The following is an 18,475-nucleotide window of genomic DNA, read 5'->3' as shown; positions in this document are numbered from 1 at the left end:
TTGATATTGCGGAAACTGTTGAAGTTGTCGACTGCTAACTTGGGGGTAAGGTTGCATTGGAGGATTTCCAGATGGTCCTCCTTATTGTGGTCCTTTTGCCCAAGAAAAAATTGGATGTCTAGCCCACCCTAGGTTGTGGGTGTCTGAGTAAGGATCATTCCCAGTTCTCCGAAAAGTATTCATAGCATGCACTTGTTCAGAGAGAAATTCTGAAAATACTGCACCAGATGGACAAGACTGCGTAGGATGGGCGGGACTGGAACATATGGCACATGACTCGATTTGAGTTGTTTTTGGAGGTCCATTATTTAACATCAAAGCATCAACTTTCTGTGTCAGGCTATCAATTTTGGCATAAAGATCTGGCATGACTCCTATCTCATATATACCACCGTTCTTCTACGGTTGGGTACTTCTTTCACCTTTATTTGAATAGTCCCATTGTTGGGAGTTCTCACACAAGGTTGCAAAGAAATTGCAAGCTTCGACATCACTTTTGGTCATGAATGACCCTCCACTGGTGGCATCAACCATGCTACGATTTTGGGGTGTCAGACCATCATAGAAGTATTGAACCTGTTGCCACTTCTCAAAACCATGGTGTGGACATTGAAGAGGTAAGTCCTACCATCTTTCCCAACATTCATGAAAGTGATCACCCTCTTTTTGTGTGAAATTAGTAATTTCTCTACGGAGAGCATTGGTTTTGTGAACAGGGAAGAACTTGTTTAAGAACTTCTTAGACAGTTGGTCCCATGTAGTGATAGACACAACTTCTAGAGAATTCAACCATGCTTTCACCTTATCCTTCAAAGAAAAAGGAAAAATGTGCAAACGGATCGAATCATCTGAAAAGTTTTGGAATCTAAAGGTAGAGCAAATGTCTAGGAATTCTTTCACATGATGATATGGATCCTCCTTATCTAAACCATAGAAGGAGGGCAACAATTGTATGACCCTAGGTTTAAGTTCAAAGTGTGCTGCCGTGGTGGCTGGCAACACTATGCATGAAGGTGCATTAAATTAGACAGGAGATGAATAATCTCTAAGAGCTTTAATTCTATTCTTGTCCGCCATTTCAAATAGAATGTTTCTCAATCTTCTATGAAGCGTTCTTTCTATTTCAGGATCAAAAGGTGCTAGTTCTATCTTCAGAGATCTACGTCCTAGCATAAACTGAATTACTGCAATGTAGGAAAGAAAGCTAAACTAAGATGCAACCTAAGAGAAATAATACTAGAGCTAAAAATTATGAATTCCTAAAAACAAGATGAAATTATGCAAACAAGAATTGGAAGAAAAAACCCGAAAAAGGAGATGATTGATTTTCGAAGAACTTGGGAGCTCCTCCTTCATTTTGAAGACAATTTTTTTCTTTTTCAGCTTCCTTCCTCAATTCTCGTAGAAAATAAAAACAAAAATAAATTAAGTTTCCTAAAATTTGAGAAATGATGCGAGAAAAATCCTAGGGCTATGAATTATGATAAGAGAGAATCCTAAATCCAATTGGACCGAAACAGCCCCTGACAACGGTGCTAAAAACTTGTTGTTTTATTAAAACCAACCTGATTTAAATTAATTTTAAACTTGCAAGTATACGAATCAGATGTAGACACGGTACGTATTACGAGATCATTCCCATGAGGACTGGTTGTCACAATTTGAACTTTATGTTTCTTCTTAACTAATCCAACAAATATTTTAGCTAGTGATTAAGTAAACTAACGAAAATCAATGCAAAATAGTTGAGAACAAGATGTATAAATAAAGCACAATATGTGTCCTTGGTCAAGCACACAGGATGTATAATTCCCTTGAAGCACAAGGATCACATCTTTCCATCCATGGTCAGGCATGAATAGATGTAAATTCCTATTTCTTTCTCTGTAGGAAAACTTGTTCATGGTCAGACACAAGCACAACTTAGAATAAGATTCCAAACAACATCCACTTCTAGACTTTGGTTGAGCTCATAGATTCGAGAGGTATGGAGTTTTCATTAAAGCATAATAGAGAAAGAAATAAATCAATCAAATCAAGATGAAATCAACAAATAATAAGAGTCATTCAAATTAGGGGCTTCATCTCAGCCCTAGCTAAGAAATTAAAAACTCATGGACTATAATAGAGATTCAAATGGAAAGAAGAAAAATATATTTGATAAAGAAAACATCCCTTTCCAATCTCTCTCTTTCTCGTTCTCTACTTCACGTTCAAAATCTCCTCTCATCTGATGTCTTTGCTCTAATTCCCCCCTCTTTCTCTCTCTCACTTCTTTATATAGGTGATGCAGTTGGCTGGGAGTGCGTAAGGGCTGAAGTTGGTGGATGTCTTTACGCACCCTCTGTTTAGTGCGGCAGCAACGCAAGAATCGCAATCAAATTTATAGCCTTTGAATCCAAAATCTAAGACGTTCAATTGTCTTGGTCTTGGTCAGTCCTTCTTTGGGAACATTTTGGATAGTCCAGATGGATGAATCGACCCTCTCAAGGACTGCAAAATGGCCCGGATCGGCCGGGTCTCTCCGGACGTGCGTAATGCGTAGGGAATCCGAAAACAGATCCTTTCGGCGTCAGTGGGGCCCAATTCATCCTTTTTTCAAGAAATTCACCTCGTCCATAGAATTCCTAGCGAAAAACTAGTCAGGAATTGATGGTTTTGGATTGTTGTTGACACAGTCCGCTGATGTTTAGCTTCTGCTGTCCATCCTGCATTTGAACCGTTAAAAACTAATATCTGTTGTCATTTGAAATACCGTCACCTAGGAGATGGTAAGAAGAACCTTGGGATTCTAATGAACGGTCTAGATCAATCATATGGACCGAGATGGTGGGAACCTTGCGATCTAGCATTCTGACTGACTTCCAGGCCATTTGAGCTTCAATTTCTCGAATTTCTCGGATCACTGGCGTATAAATTTGTCGATCTTGGTCCCCTGGGGTCCGTCCCTTGCTTTGGTGACTTCAGAGCGTAAAATCCATGCTTTTTGCATCCTTTCTCGTCCACGCTCCTAGATTCACCTTGCATCACAAACACGATTAAAATGGGGCATTAAACAGTATCATGTTCATAAAAGCTGGTAATAACTGGGGTCTAATATGCAATATTCAACCCTCAACAATCTGTGAGGCCCACCTTAATGTGATGTGTATTGGGCTCGTAAGAAAGGCCCATTGTGATGTATTCAAGGCCGATGGCTTGTGGCCCATTATGTGATGTATTCTAGGCCCATGGGTTGTGGCCCATAATGATGTGTTTGAGGCTCATGTATTGTGGCCCATTGGTGCAGTCCGTTGATGCGGCCCACTTGATGTTTATCAGTCCATTGGTGCGGCCCATTGATGCGGCCCACTTGATGTTTATGAGGCCCATTGGTGTGGCCCATTGATGCAGCCCACTTGATGTATGTGAGGCCCGATGTGATGTATTTATTGCCCATGTGCCGAGGCCCACTATGATTCATTTGAGGCCCATTGTTGTGGCCCATTGCGATGTATATAAGACCCTGAGATGTGGCCCATTTGATGCATATGCGGCCCTTTTGACGAGGCCCGACGTGATGTATATGTGGCCCTTGAGTGAGGCCCATGATAGTGTATATTAGGCCTTTGTATGGGGCCATGGGCCCCACTATACGTTTGGCTCTATGTGGGCCACTCCTTGGGAGTAATGATGGTTAAATGTCTACATTGATGGGCGATGATGGTTAAATGTCCACATTGTGACCTTCCTTTAGGCCCTTTGTTAGGCTGACTACCAATTCTGATTGTCAAGGCCGATTGTCGAGACCAATTGTCAAGGCCGATTCTAAATCTCGAGGTCGATTATTGAAGACGATTTTGATTATTGAGGCTAATTTGAATTATCGAGGCTGATTTCGATTGTCAAAGTCGATTTTAATTGTCGAAGCCGATTCTGATTATCAAGGCCGATTCCGATTATCGAGGCTGATTGTATAGGCCAATTATCGAGGCCGATTATCGGTGCCGATACCAATTATGAGTATGTGATAGCATAGCATCATGATATATGCCCATCACATCACCTGCTTGTTTGTTATGAGATGTGGTTGACTATTGCATATGTCATTGGGTAGGTTGTTATGAGACTCCCTGATAGGCGGAGATTGTCTCACATGAGCGCACGATATGCGTAGGATTGATGCATGACTGGATTGTATGACTTATGCATCTTGCATTGTTTGTTGTGATTATTGTACACCCTAGTGACATCAGGGCCGTATCCTCCATAGGCATGTCGTGGATGGCCAGATAGGACACTGAAAATCTGTTACTAGCATTCGGGGGCCATAGATGTCCCTGGGTGAAAATCTCTAAACTTTCATGGCCAGGAGATGCCCCAACATCTAGACCGAGTGGATATATGAGTGCCCGAATACCGAATACCAGTAGGTCGCGTCTCCCACTGTATCGTGGTTAGTTGGGAAGGGGTTGTGGCCTTACTCGCCCGAGGGTAGTGGGCATACTTAGGTTGAGTTTGACCAGCTCGTAATTGGGTCCGCTATTGATGTGCCGGGTAGATATTGTCTGACTACTGGCCAGAAAGATAGTGAGGTCTCTTCCAATTACATGGTTGCACGTTTAGTGGGCGGCGATTGCATGTAGAGTGTATTACACCCCAGTGATGATCCTAGAGACGTACGGTGTATATATGTGAACTTATTGAGCGGGAGTTGTATACTCAACATCTTACTCATTCATTCACAATCCACTTGGGCTGGTGGTGGGCAACTAATTTGATATGTGTACCTTCGCAATGGCCAGGATTTCAGTTAGGCACGTGACTAACCTGAGATCAGGAGTCTACCACAATAAGCCTAGCTATCCAAATTTAGGTATGGGACTAGTTTGGATAAAAGTCCCTTGTGATGGAGCCCATAGCCTGCGATACTACGTACTATCAACCCGACTTCACACTCCAGCTTGGTCATTTCATTCGCATCGCATATCGCATACCACATCCGTGGCATATGGCATTTTGGGTTGCTATGTTTCTGCATTTATATGGCCTAAATGATCCTGATGGTATTTATGAACTTGCTAGCATGTTTCCGTATTATTCTGATATTGATGATTTATGGATTGCCAGTATTTCTACGTACTTTGATATTCATATGCTTGGCACATACATCGCACACACTTACACTATCCTCTAAGCTTTCTATAACCTTATGCACGATAGATGCGTGCAAGTGGCGTTAGGTAACAGCAGCTTTGAGCTTAGAGCATACAGTTGTCTTCTGGAGCTTTGATTTTTGATATATGTATTTCCTTTTTAACATTATATTCAACTGTTTATATTAGTGGATATGTGATGATGATGTTGCCATTGTGATTTGGGTATACTTGTGGTTATGCTTCTTACGAGATATTTGTACGTTGAAAAATCCTCCTTGTAGGATCCTAAGGTTGGAACCTAGTGTATGAGCACTAGGAGCCGAGAATGGGGTACTACGAAGGCTGTCGACACTGGATTCGGCGATCGGAAATTCTGTAAGCCCATTTTTCGAGTTTGGGGTGTGATATGCATGAGGCTTTCTCTTAGACATGCTTCCACACAAAGTGGCATAGAGGCTTTTTCATAAATGGTCACGTCGCCTCGCACAATGGATTTCTTCACAAAAGTGGTTGTGTGATTCGCATAATGGATTTTCCTTGCAAAAGTAGTTGCACGGCTCACGCAATGGATTTTTCTTGCAAATGTAGTTGTACGGATGTCGCAATGAGTACTTCTTGCAAATATATTTGCGTGGATGGCACAATGGATACTTCTCCAAAAGGGAGTTGTGTGGATGGCGCAATGGATACTTCTCCAAAAAGGAGTTGTGTGGATGTGCAATGGATACTTCTCCAAAAGGGAGTTGCGTGGCTCGTGCAATGGACTTTCCCTCTCTCTCTCTCTCTCTTGTCTCCCTTCTTGTCTTCTAACCAATAACCACCTTGCAATGAGGAGAGGAAGGGGTATTGATAGGCATTCCTCCCTTTCACAGTGGTGTTCACCACCACTTCTTTCCTCATACAACTTCCATCTCTTTCCTTAGATAGTGGTGTTCACCAACCTCTCTCTTAAATAGTGGTGTACATCCTACTCCATTAAAATGACACCTGTGCACCCTTTTTTACCAAAATACCCTCTTCACCTCTTTTTACCAAAATACGCATTCACTCTTTTTTACCAAAATACCCTTCTTTCACTCATTTTTACCAAGATACCCTCTTTCACTCATTTTTACCAAAATACCCTCTTTCACTCATTTTTACCAAAACATCCTTCTTCACTCATGTTTACCAAAATACCCTCATTCACTCATTTTTACCAAAATAAGGAGTGAACAACCCTGGAAAGGATCCGCACCATGGAATTCTCTGACCAATGTAATGGCCATGTATTGAATATTTTTGTGCCTCAATAGATGCCCCCTTGATCCTTCTTTGATTGATTTATGAATTAAATGGAGGATCGATCTTCTTCTGGCTAAAGAACTAAATGAAGTACAACAGAAGGATGACTGAATGATCATGCTTGACCAGAAGATCGAATGATCACGCTCGAATGGAAGAATGAAACACTTACACTTAAACGGAAGACTTGAATGATCGCGCTCGAACGAAAGATTTGAATGATTGCGCTCAAACGGAAGATTTGAATGATCGCGCTCAAACGGAATATTTGAATGATCGCGCTCGAACGAAAGACTTGAATGCCTCCTGCCAGCAGCATCGAACGGATGCTTCACTAGAGAGGATAAAATTCTCTATTTATCAAAACTTACCACTGTAACAGCCGTGACGACTTTGTCTCTAAATATCTTGGTCAGGGAACTATCTTTCAATGTTGCTGCTGCTGCAACGGTCTCTTTGATCAACTCTAGCCACTCTTTCATTGAACTCTATATCTAGGGGGTTGTTCTTTAATGTTGCTCCTACTGCAACAACTTTTTTGATTGTTTCCTTTATTCATGATCTGCATAACCCAAGCTTTCAAATGATAGTCTTTACTACCAAATTAATCGGAATTAGTATCTCAATACATTATAATTTTAGCTTCATGGAGCATTAATAATTTTTTAAAATATATTAAAAACTTCTCCTCTTTTTAGGCTGATTGTGATATTCGCAATATGATAATGATTTAATCATTTCAATTTTGTGCTTGTCATCATTCTTCGCATTGTATTTGTTACTCATTATATCGCGCTTTCGAAGATGTCATTTCTAGCTCCAAAGGTTCAACCTTTGAGTCTTTTGCTGATCCTTTTTTGGTCTGTGCTCCTTGTCATTTCTTCATAGACTTTTCCTTGGATCTTTGCTGATTCTAAAAAATAGATAAGACTCTTTCAATTTTTATTTTAATAACTTTTTGAAGGCCATAGAAGTTACTAATGATGATTCTGTTTGTTCCTTGTCTCCATCAGATCCAGTACTTGTAGTCTTGTAATATCACCATTCATAATTCTCGGCACATGAATTCCTCTGCCACACATAAGAGATTATCATAAAGATCAAGTCATAAATTACTTTAAAGATAGATCATGCCCCCCTTTCCAAGCCAATCTTTGCATAAAGATTTCTTCAGAAGATAATATTTCTGAAGTGAAGCTTACTGATACCCTTGAAAGATGGATAATTTTTTGCTACTCTTTGAACGAATCCAAAGAATATATCTAAATCTTTAAATTGTCCAGGAGAGAATGATGATTCTTTGCTGCCGCCTTTGAGAATCTTGTACGATAGTATTTCTCTATCATCACGAAGGTAAGAGACAAAATCACCTCACGACTCTTGTCAGCAGAACAAATATATTGCAATTAAAGACTAATAGTTGATCTTCAAGATTTGAATTTTTGAGCAGATAATTGCTAATATTTTGAAGGCATTTGTTGTTGCTGTAATTTGAACCTGATTCAAGAGAAACACATTTTTTGCATGTTGTTTACTCAATATTTAAATTTTTCATCAGGAAATTGCATATTTGAGCATATTTAAAGTGAAATATGTATCTGCAGCATTTTGAATGCTACACATAGTTTATGCTTTTTGAGCAGTGGAGCTAATGTACTTTTGACTGACCATACTTTGACTGGACAAGACTAAACTTATCATGACTTGACTGGACTGACTTGAGTAGTCTAGATTGAACTAGACTGGGCTAGGCTGACACTACTGGACTTGACTGGATTGACACTACTGGATTGATACTTACACACACAGTTTAGGTTCTTGAGTAGTGGAGCAACACACAGTTTAAGCTCTTGAGTAGTGGAACCCATACAGTTTTTTAGACTCTTGAGTATTGGAGTCGGGTCTCACGTATGGTCTTTATAACTCTTATGAGTTCATTGGACTTCTCACAGCCTAGTGAGTTCACAAATCGCGATCCATCAGAGGGGCCCAATGAAGCTACCGGGGCTGTGAACTCGGTTGTATTTACGCAAAAGGGTTGGCCACAGTAACTCTCTAGAGTTCATGGGGCGCACATGGTGACATTTGGGGTACTAAATTTAGGGCCACCAGTCCATTAATGAGTAGGTTTAGGCCCTTCCTCATGAGTTACTACTGAATTCAAACAAAGGATCTGGGGGGTCTTATGCATGGTTGACCTATCTATTGATAATGGCCAAAGAGCGCACACTGCAACCTACATTTTGTTTGCCTGCAAGGTCAAACCCAATTATGGGAGGGCATTTTCATTTGTTAACCATGACATGGTCGGAAAGCTATACAGGCGGCATGAGTGTTTCGTATGACTAGCCGAGGACTTTTTGGCCCTTTTAGGGCTTTCAGTCGCTGGCTTCATCCGCTGCCCACTTGGTTATGCATATAATGGCCTTCACGGGCTTTTTAGCACCAATGGCTTCTCACTATTGCCTGAATGGCGATAGTGATAGGCCTTATGCGTAGTTAGTCGTATAGGGCTTGGATAGGCTGCCTTGAATGATAAACTGTTGTCGTTGACATGATAGTTGATCGTACAGGCTTTGCTGAAGATAACAAATCGATAACTAAAGATAATAAATCAATGATTGATATATCCCCCTTACTGCTGTTGATGATATTATAAAATTTGGTCTGAATGGAGCTTAAGCTTGGTAATAATATCAATTTCAATAAACTTCGATAATAGAATAATCTTCACTTCAGCGATTTGGCAATGACAATGGCGAATACTGCTGATTTAGTAATAACCGTCAACACTTGAATATAATATGCTTGAACTTGATCTGCTTGAAAGTCTACCTTTTCTTCATGTATAACATCAACGTTCTAGGACTTGGCATTTCGGAGACTTTGGATTCCTGACACTTTGGTTATCTGAGACTTTGGTTATCTTGGTATTCTACTTATCTTGCCCCCTTTTGATTTGGAAGTATTGTGCTAATAATCTTTGAAATCAAAACTGTAATTATCTTCAAGGATAACGTATTTTGTACGCTTTTGTCTGCCCCCTGAATAATTTTGCCGTGAATCTTCTTAGTGTTCAGGGATGATATATTTTGCTAAACTGGCAAGTATATTGATGAAAATTTGCCCCCATGATGAATATACTTGTCTTGTTTCTTCTTGCCTATTCTTCTATGGAGCGAATATTTTCAATTGGGACCATATGCCATTACTTCCATATATCTTTTTCATGACAATTTTGACTACCGTCTGTTATCTTCGGTAGAATACCCTTTTCTTCTTTGCTTCATTTCCTTTGATTCTCTCTGCAACTAGCCATTGATTCCTCATATGAAGTATATTGTCTTATTCAACTGTATATTTCTCATAGTCCTTGAATTGTCCGAACTCTTTTTAAAATTTCTTAATTGTAAAATCATTTGTGTTTTCTTTATCGAAAGATTCGATTCTTTACTTCTGACGACCCCTCGTTTTGCTTTTCTTTCTGTAGTAACATCTATTGCTGTTCTCTTAAGACTTTGAAATAGCTGATTCATATAAGGGTTGAGCAGCTTCACTTTGACTCTTTATAAATTGACTTGGTTTCCTACTCTGGCAAGTTTTGACGATGTCCCCAGGGTTCTCTATTGGTTGATGAATTCGTTAATTGATTCATCACCTCATTGGCGAGCATCGCCTAATTCAGTCGAACTAACTTCTCATCTGAAGGCTTTTCTTAGGGAGAAATGTTGTTCGCGATAGTCGTTGTTGGAGAATTAGGGTCTTTAGTAACATGTTCATCTGATGAAGGCTGATTAACATCTACCAGTAGATTTTCTAATTTTTGTACACTTTGAATGTACTGATATCAAAGGAGAAAGTGAAAACTGTATTGCTTATGCCATCGACAAGGATGAACTGAGTGAGGTAAAACTGGGCCTCGTAACATTTCACATGATCGACTTGTTATCCATACTCGGCAAATCGAACCCTTCATCTTTTATTTATTACCATCATCCGTCTTTTATCATCTTGTTGCGCTATTGGTCAAGCAGAAACTATACTGAACATTTCCTGCCATTGTCTGCTCTTGATCGCAACTGATTTGATCTTTCTCTAATACTTTCTAGTGGAAATCCATTGGATGTGAAGTAGACAACCATGTTAGTCGGGAGATAGGCTGTTGTAGTTTACCTATTATCCAGAACAAAGTGTTAGTTATTTTATTTAAATAAAATTATACTTTGTTTTTAGAGATGAAGGGGAAGATGTTCTCACTAAGAGTCACCATTTTGTTTTGATAAGAAAACAAATGCGTTTGATTTGGGAGAATTATCCATTGATAAACAAAGAAATAATGAGAGAACAATGATCACAAGATATATATTCATTCTGAGTTCATTTACATCTTCAGATTCCCTTGATTCTGAAAACACAGTACAATCAATGCAATGCAATGAATGAAATAGAAGGCAGTTTGATGGCGATTTTAGTAGCATTTGATGCTTTTAATATTCATCGCCAAGACAAAAAGTTATGCGAGCTTGAAACCCTTGATCTGGCCATGTAATAGGTTCTGATCATCCTTCCATTCATCTTTCCAGTCGCACAAACAGGTTCTTCTTTCTTCTGAAATTCTCTTATGTACTTCACATTTCCTTTATTTTCCTTGAAATGTGGAACGTACATCCTTGAAACATGAAGCGCGCGACCTTGAAATGTGGAGCGCACATCCCTTGAAATGTGGAGCGCGTGACCTTGAAATGTGGAGCGCACTTCCTTGAAATATGGAACATGCGACCCTTAAAATGTGGAGCGCACTTCCTTGAAATGTGGAGCGCGCGACTCTTGAAATGTGGAGTACACTTTCTTGAAATGTGGAGCGCATGTCATGCCCCGAACTCAGAAACCGGGCTCACAAAATTGTCGATTGCCAATCCGGCGCTGACAGCCTTCGTAGTACCGCATTCTCGGCTTCCAATGCCCGATCGCCAGGTTCCGATCCTGAGATGCTACGAGGAGGATTTTCAACATCAATTTGATTAGTAATAGCATAACCAAAGGTATAACCCACAAACAACAACAAAAAACTTCATCACATTTCCACTATGATCAAAAAATTTACAAGTACAATGAGCATAAAGGGAAATACAATGATAATGGACAAAAAGCTCCAAGACGATCTGCTATGTGCTCCTGCAAGACATGGTTTTCCCGTCCCTCGGCAGAGAAGACCACGATTGTTGGCTAGAAGTATAAGGCTGGCTGAGGGAATTTGATAAGGTCTCCTCGACACCCTTTGGGCTGTAGGTTGGTGATTACGAATAGAGAATCAAGAGAATGGCATATGGAATTCTATAATTAGGAGGATGAACGCTGCTGCGGTCCAACGTCACCTGCATGCAACGGTCGTGCATAAGCTTATGGAAAGCTTAGAGGCTGGTGAAAGTGTGTGCGCAAGGTAGTAATGCAATTATGCAATATCAGAGTAATGCGGAATATGCTGATGAATCCATATATACCATTAGCCGTACCAAGGCTATGCGATGCAAGGCATGAATGATGTCGGCCATACCAAGGCCATGCGATGCAAGATACAACTCAAGCATATAAATCCTCATATGAGTCCACATATCAATACAGTTCAACTCTGGAATATATCACCGGGGTCTAGTACACTCCAAACCAGATTGCGGTCCCATCGTATGCAATAAGGTGAGTGGAAGAGACCTCACTATTCGCCTGCCAATATCGGGCTCGGCTCATCGATAGCGGACCCATTCCTCCAGCTGGTCAAACTCAGCCTAGCTTTGTCCCCTCCTCTCGGGCGGGTAAGGCCGCACCCCCTTCCAACCGACCACAATACAGTGAAAAGCGTGGCCTTCTGGTAATCGGCACTCGGCGCTCCTGCACCCACTCGATCTGGACATTGAAGCAACCTCCTGGTACCATAAGGGTTTAGGGACTTTCACCTAGGGATATCTATAGCACCCCATGTAGAACAAAATTTTTCGTCTCCAATCCTGCCAACCACAATATGCCTGTGGAGGCTATGACCCTGATGTCGCTAGGGCATACAGTATACATGTCACATAATGCAAGATGCATGAATCACGTAATCCAGTCATACAGCAATCATGCGTGTACCGCGCGCTCATGGGGGCAGCTCCCTTTACCAGGGAGTCCCATAATAATCTGCCTAATGGCATGTACTATGATCAATCACTCATCTCATCACAAGCATGTAGATGATGCGTATGGGCATGTATTATGATGTTATGTTATCACATAATTATAATCGGTATCGATATTCAGGGTCGCTAATCGGCACCGATAATCAGCATATATAAGCAAGGCGGGGTCCATAGAGGATCGGCTGATCAACCATATATAAAGATCGGCACTTGGTCATGGTTATATCAAATCCGGTAACATGGAGTCATTCGTCTACAATGAATAGGGCCTACTTATTTGGGTTAACTCACGAAGAGAATGGGCCTAACAAGGCCTAAGGGAAGGTCACAATGAGGACATCTAACTATCATTACCCATCAATGTGGACATCTAACCAACATTGCTCCCATGGAGTTGCCTACATAAGAAATTCATACACAATGTAATGGCCACACATACATCCCATTGGCATCGTTCATGGGCCTCACATACATCGCATCAGGCTTCATACAAGGGCCTCAACTGTACCACAATGGGCCACACCCATGGGCCTTGAATACATTTCCACGGGCCTCACCCATGGGCCTTATATAACAAGTGGGCCGCATTAAATGGACCGCATTATATGGGTCGCATTAATGGGCCTAATACACGTCACAAGGGCCACATGGCCTGGGCCTAACCTTCCTCAAGTGGGTCGCACCATCTACATCGTTCATCTATCCTTAGGGATCATTTTAGAGTATTTAAATATATATATATATATATATATATATATATATATATATATATATGTATATCACATAGACTGCACTCCAATTAATAGTGGTGAAAATGATTCCCACCATTGGAATTCTCAAGGCCCACCATAACATTTATTTTCCATCCAATCTATTTATGAGGTCACACAAACCTGGATTAAGATAAAAAAAAAACAAGTTTCAAATCGATCCAGAACTGCTGTGACCCCAGGAAGGGTTTTAATGGTGGGCATTCTCTCAACACTATTTTCTGCAGTGTGGTCCACCTAATATTAGATCTATCTCATTTTGGTCTCAAGCCATAAACTGACTCGCCCTTTAGATGGATGGTTTGGACGTAACACATACATTAAGCATGGGCCCATCGTAAAAAAGGATGGACGACTTGTGTAGAACACATACAGCATGTGGGACATGCAACTTGCTGACATCAAGAGAGAGCCATGTAGCTGCTCCACGTACAGCTTGCTTCCCGTTTTGTAAAGCAGAGGTGAGAGGTGGGTCCCGTGCAGGGCCCACCCTCATGTATTTTATATAAAATATAAAAAATATATAATATATATAGCATACATAGCTGTTGCCGTGCAGCTTCCGCATTAAAAGGGTAGAGGTGGGTCCCATGTAGGGCCCACCATTCAGGAATATATATAATATACATACATATATATATATATATATATATATATATATATATATATAATATAATAATATTTATATTACCACAGTGCAACATCCAGGCCTTTGGATGGCCTAGACCATCACATACATTAAGGAGGGCCCCACACGTGGGGTGGGTCCCACCATCCAAGGATGGTGGACGGTTTGGATAAAACACATACATGATAGCGTGGCCCATCTGGATGGATAGAGGACGAGGGTGGGTCCCATGGACCCCACCATCACTCACACTTCTCTGTTAGCCACCCTCACTAGGGAGTGGTACCAGGACCTCAACATTGAAACGAGGTACCTTTCACTCAGCCCACCACTGGAGTTGTGGGATGACACATTAAGGAGGGCCCCACACAGATGTAGGTCCCACTATCCAGGGGAGGTGAAGACCCCACCCGCTGCATGGTGTGGCCCATTAATGTGAACGGATGGCATGGGTGGGTCCCATGGACCCCACCATCAGTCACACTTCATTGTTAGTACACCCACCCTACGTCAGTCCACACTTCACAGTCAGCACCCACTTAACGTCAGCCCACACTTTCATTGACAGTTAACACTTCACTGTTTAGCCCTACCTCACGATAATTAAGTCCAGTGTCCCTGGACGGATGGTGTGGATGAACACCTCATCAAGGTGGGTCCCATGTGAACCACCTGTTTTGGATCAGGCTAATATTTGTGTTTCCTTTTCATCCAAGCATGTGTGACCACCTGGTCATGCAAGCCCCAAAAAATGGACCAAGGTGGCCCACTATTTGGATGGCTTGGGTAAAATACACACATCATAAAATGGGCCATGATCATTGAGAGAGAGAGAGAGAGATAACGGAGGGGCCCTGCCACTATGGGCCCCTCTTGGATACAAGCATACATCAAAGTGGGTCCCACATATATGGACCCTTAACTCAAAAGAAATGAATGAAAGACAAAATCTAAGATCACCCACCATCTTCTTCTTGCTCCCTTGGCTTCCTTTACTCCTTAGCTTCGATCCTAATGGAGGGGATGGAGTTTGGATGGTTGAGATGGGAGATGAGAGGGTAGGAAGTGGGCCACATACAAGGTTCTCTTAGAGTTTAGAAAGGGCTTAGACGTATGGTATTTAGGTTGCTTGGAAATGAGTTTGAAAATTGAGAGAGTGAGGGTTGTAGAGAGAGAGAGAGAGAGAGAGAGAGAGAGAGAGAGAGAGAGAGAGAGAGAGAGATGGGTGATGGATGTGGTGGTGATGGATGTGTAAGAGACTTTTTGACTTTTGTGGTAGATGGTGTAAGAAAATTATGGGTGTGTAAGAACCTTTTTGACTTTGGGGTTTGCTTGGGGAAGGGTGTGAGGTGATGGTGTACTTGGTTAAGGTGATTGGTTGATTGGTTAATGGATGTGACAAGTTGTAAAGATTCTCTCGAAATTCGTACTGCGGTGTTTTCCTCGAACCGAACGCAGGCCCACATCTCCTGGCCTGGGTATTGCCTCGGCGCGCGAGACGTGACATCGGAACCGTGGCGACGGCGCGGTCGCTAGGGTATAAGTCTTGGGTTGAGTCAGCTTAGGTTGACGGCATGTGAATCAGAGTCGTGCGCAAATATCGGTTAAGGGTTGAAGGTTGTCGAAATTCGACCAGGAAGACCGTAGAAGTCTACAGAACGATACAGTCTAGGATACGGGGCTTACAACGCACATCCCTTGAAATGTGGAGCGCGCTTCCTTGAAATGTGGAGCATGCAGCCCTTGAAATGTGGAGAGAACAATCCCTTGAGTATCCATTAAGACAACAAAAGGCTTGTCTCAGGACAAGTTCCTCTTGAAGTGGCGCATGGAGTATCCATTAAGACAACAAAAGCATGTCCTTAAGACATGGGGAGAGAGAAGTGGCGCATGAGGCTTTCTCTTATACATGCCTCCACACAAAGTGGCACAAATGCTTTTTGCATAAATGGTTGCATGGCCTTGCGCAATAGATTTCTTCATAAAAGTGGTTGCGCGATTCGCGCAATGGATTTTCCTTGCAAAAGTAGTTGTGTGGCTCGCGCAATGGATTTTTCTTGCAAATGTAGTTACACGGATGGCACAATGGGTACTTCCTACAAATGTAGTTGCATGGATGGTGCAATGGATACTTCTCCAAAAGGGAGTTACGTGGATGGCGCAATGGATACTTCTCCAAAAAGGAGTTGCACGGATGGCGCAATGGATAATTCTTCAAAAGAGAGTTGCGCAGCTCGCGCAATGGACTTTCCCTCTCTCTTTCTCTTCTCCCTTCCTTCTTGTCTTCTAACCAACAACCACCTTGTAATGAGGAGAGGAAGGGGTATTTATAGGCATTCCTCCCTTACACAGTGGTGTTCACCACCACTTCTTTCCTCATACAACTTCCATCTCTTTCCTTACATAGTGGTGTTCACCAACCTCTCCCTTAAATGGTGGTGTACATCCCTTCTCCATTAAATGACACTCGTGCACCCTTTTTTTTTTTACCAAAATACCCTCTTCACCTCTTTTTACCAAAATACCCCATTGACTCATTTTTACCAAAATACCCTTCTTTCACTCATTTTTACCAAGATACCCTCTTTCACTCATTTTTACCAAAATACCCTTCTTCACTCATTTTTAACAAAATATCCTCATTCACTCATTTTTACCAAAATACCCTCTTTCACTCATTTTCATGAAAATACCGTTCTTCACTCATTTTTACCAAAATACCTTTATTCACTCATTTTTACCAAAATACCCTCTTTCACTCATTTTTACCAAAATAAGGAGTGAACAACCCTGGAAAAGATCCACACCATGGAATTCTCTGACCAATGCAATGGCCATGCAATAAATATTTTTGTACCTCAACACTTAGTCCAAAACTTTTGCGGCTCATAAAAAGTTTTTAATGGTCATTCATTACGGTTTTTTAGTGGTATGGTCCACCTAAGATTTGAATCTTCTTAAACTTTGGGATCTAATTATAAAATGAGATGGAATAACAGATAGACGCGGTCGTCCATATACGGAAACTATATTAACGTGGGCCTCACAAGGTTGGGGTAACATCCACTGAGCTGTTACCCAGGTAACATGTGGTTTATCCATTCCGTCCATTCGTTTTCCAGATCATTTTAGGGGTTGAACCCAAAATTGATGCATATCCAAAGCTAAAGTGGACCATACCAAAAGTAAACGTGGAAGTATTGATTTCAACCGTTGAAACCTTTCCAAGACTCCAGGGAAGTATTGATTTCCACCGTTGAAACCTTTCTAAGAGTCCAGTGATGTTTATTTGTCATCCAACCTGTTCTTAACATCAGATAGACATGGATGAAGGGAAAACACAAATATTAGCTTGACTTAAAACTTCTATAGCCCATAAGGACTTTTCAACTGTAGACGTTCAGTTCACACTATTTCCCGTGGTGTGGCCCACTTGAAGTTTGAATATGCTCCATTTTTGGGCTAGAGCCTTAAAATTATCTGATAAAAGGGATGGACAGTGGATAAAATCCGTGAATGATGGTGGGCTCCACAGAGTTTACAAAGCATGCTTATCATACTGAGTTACTCAGTACGCAATCCGCTTCCGATCCAAGAGGCAAGGATGGGCACCTATCCACCAAGGGCCTGTTTGGCCGAACCGATCCCATGGGGTTAGGAGGGATGAGATCATTTTTAAGGTAATGATGATGATATCAGTGGAAGGGTTGAGGTCCCATAGTTTTGCTATATCATGGGACAAATTCCTTGGGCTGTTTGGGCAGGTTGGAAAATTTCAGGATTATTGTTGTCATGTTGTTTGGATGTGACATGGGATTTAATGAATCCATTGGGTTATGATACTCTGCCTGTTTGGATATAGGGATCAGTGAATCATAAATTAAAAAATTGTTGCCTTTGTGGTTCGCTGGACGGTCAGGGCTACATGCATGCACATACAGTCATTACACGTGTGGGCATACTAAAACGCAAATCCAACTGTCCAAATTCTAGGGACCACTTTGGATTAACACCCTAAAGAGAATCAGACTGATTGGATAATCATAACTGGTGACTACAAAATGAACGTGTCATCATCCATTTGATGTTCGTCCATCTTTCCAAATAATTTTCTTTTATTATTATTCAATCATAACCTTCCCAGGTAACTGAACGGTTCAGATCGATTTCATCAAATGATACATGAAAATTATTCATGTGCAAGCCTATGTAAATCCAGCTTATTGTTTTCAAAACCTATATTTTATGGAAGCCCACCATGAAATGCAATCACCCAAACCAACTCATGTTAGCAAGTCCACATATCCAGTAGACCAGTGGACCACACCAACTGACTTATCATCATATTAATATCACAATCAAGGTGAAGTAGATGTAGTAGTGTAGCACCTCCTAATTTATGACACCCATGTCATGAAATCATCCACCATAAACAAGCAGTTCATAATAAGTACTCTCCCGTACACAACCAATAATATCCAG

General features: G+C 41.3%; 1 non-coding gene across 1 annotated transcript; it reads left to right on the top strand.

Annotated features, from left to right (window-relative positions):
- Positions 1–592: 592 nt before the first annotated feature.
- On the top strand, positions 593–699 carry LOC131219836 (small nucleolar RNA R71). Its single transcript, XR_009158478.1, has one exon. It is a non-coding gene; the product is annotated as a small nucleolar RNA R71 (small nucleolar RNA).
- The last annotated feature ends 17,776 nt before the right edge of the window (positions 700–18,475 follow it).

Source organism: Magnolia sinica, chromosome 11 (genome assembly GCF_029962835.1).
Source record: "Magnolia sinica isolate HGM2019 chromosome 11, MsV1, whole genome shotgun sequence".
Classification (NCBI taxonomy): Eukaryota; Viridiplantae; Streptophyta; class Magnoliopsida; order Magnoliales; family Magnoliaceae; genus Magnolia; species Magnolia sinica.
This window is presented reverse-complemented; position numbering and strand designations above follow the sequence as displayed.